The sequence below is a fragment of the Rhinoraja longicauda genome, chromosome 16 (assembly GCF_053455715.1).
Source record: "Rhinoraja longicauda isolate Sanriku21f chromosome 16, sRhiLon1.1, whole genome shotgun sequence".
NCBI lineage: Eukaryota > Metazoa > Chordata > Chondrichthyes > Rajiformes > Arhynchobatidae > Rhinoraja > Rhinoraja longicauda.
Window position 1 is genome coordinate 18,005,941 of NC_135968.1, and position 2,129 is coordinate 18,008,069.

Sequence of the window (2,129 nt, forward strand, 5' to 3'; positions counted from 1 at the left end):
GGTATTGTCAACACAACAACCTGAAGCGTAATAAATGTTCGTCTTTAAATGGCCAAATATTGTGGGGGCTGCTCACAAGTAACTCAAGCTCTCTGATGGGAGGTAAAAGCCAACACTGATCAAAGGAGAGCTAACTATTCAGGCATTGACACAAAATGCTGGAGTAACTCAGCGGGTCAGGCAGCATCCCTGGGGTACATGGATAGGTAATTTTTAGTTTAGAGATACAGCGAGGAAACAGGCCTTTTGGCGCACCGACCCCGCGTTGACCAGCGATCTTCGCACACTTACACTATCCCACAGTTACCAGGGACAATTTAACCAAAGCCAATTAACCTACAGACCTGTACGTCTTTGAAGTGTGGGAGGAAACTGGAACACCCGGAGAAAACCCACAGTCACGTGAAGAACGTACAAACTCCGTAGACAGCACTCGTGGTCAGGATCGAACCCTGGTCTCTGGCACTGTAAGGCAGCAACTCTACCGCTGCGCCAACGTGCTGCCCGTGCCACTCTGAAGGATCTCGACCTGAAACGTTACCTCTTCCTTTTCTCCAGAGATGCTACATGACCAGCTGGACTTACTCCAGCTCTTGTGCCTACCTTCGGTGTAAATCAGCATCTGCAGTTCCTTCCCACACTAACCATTCAGGCATTTTGGACAAGCACCTGTTTCTAAATCTCCTCACTAAATGATGGGCAATGTTGAGGCCAGATCTCGACCAACCTATTTCAGATGAAGTTCTAGCTCCCCCTGTGAATTCAGGACTTCCAAGTGAAGAGGCTGTGTATGATCTACTGATGGGTTGACAAAGAGTAGCAGCTAAACATTGATGGCATTAGAAGTCATCTACAGAGTCCCGGACTTCCCCTTACAGTAGGGTCACACTGCCAGTGTATCACACACCCATTAGACAATGTAATTTAAACTGCCAGACTTAAACAAAATCCATGACTTAAGGCAAAAATACTAAACCAGTATCTATATTCATGGTTTCGGTCACTTTGTACAATCACAGAGGGCCGTGGCCCAGTGACTTGCATAAGAGTTCTTGACCAGTGTGCACTATGATAAAAGTTTGTAGTTCCAAGGTAAGGTTGACAACTTAACCGGAGTTGCATTACTACAAGGACTCTTCAATCCCAACCCCAAAATGTTGAGTCCTTTAAGATTACTATGTAATCCCCCCCCACAACACTCTCTGTCACAACAGTATTCACGTGGCCTTGATTCAGTGTCAGAATTAAGCATGAAGACCAGTCTGGGCATGATGGGGCAACAAAGCAATCACAGGATAAACTTTTTAAACACGTTTGATTTTTTCAAGATCAGCATCTGCAGTTTAGTTTAGAGATACAGAATGAAAACAGGCCCATTGGCCCACCGAGTCCATGCCGACCAGCGATCTCCTGAACACTAGTTCTACTGGGAACGACTTACAGAGGGACAATTAACCGACAAACCCGCTTGTCTTTGGAAAGTGAGAGGAAACAAGCGCACAAAGGGAGAACGTGCAAACTCCACATACAGACAGCAGCCGAGGTCAGGATCGAACCCGGATCTCTGGTGCGGTGAGGCAGCAACTCCACTGCTCTGCCACTGTGTCGCCCTCGTCTCTATATCTTGCTTGATATTCAAGGATTTGGGAAAATCACCTATCCGTATTAATCTTGTGCAAGGTGTAAACTGCAACACACAGCAGGGGGCAAGAATGCAACGCCTGAAGTGGCCATGGAACAGTTAAGTAAGTCCGCATCAGATACCAAATGTGGAATAAAGTCAATGCAGCCACAACTCATGACTGCTGTACCAACGTGAATCTACAAATAAAATCAACACGCTGGCAATACATAGATCATTGATCAAACGGTTGCTTGGTTGGGAAATACCCCTTTCCTGCTGTTTGTCTACCGTAAACTATTTCGCTTGGCAAAAGGCAGTAAATCAGCATTGGGTCTCTGAAGGAAGTGCATGGAACCTTTACAGGAATTAGATATATATTTGAGCTGCCAGTTTGAATGCATACTACAGATTTCCGTATCCATCGATTTTCCAGCACCATTGGTTCCAGAGCCTTTCTGGATTATCCATTTTGTCGGACCAACAGAGGTCACAGCCTTGTGGGGGG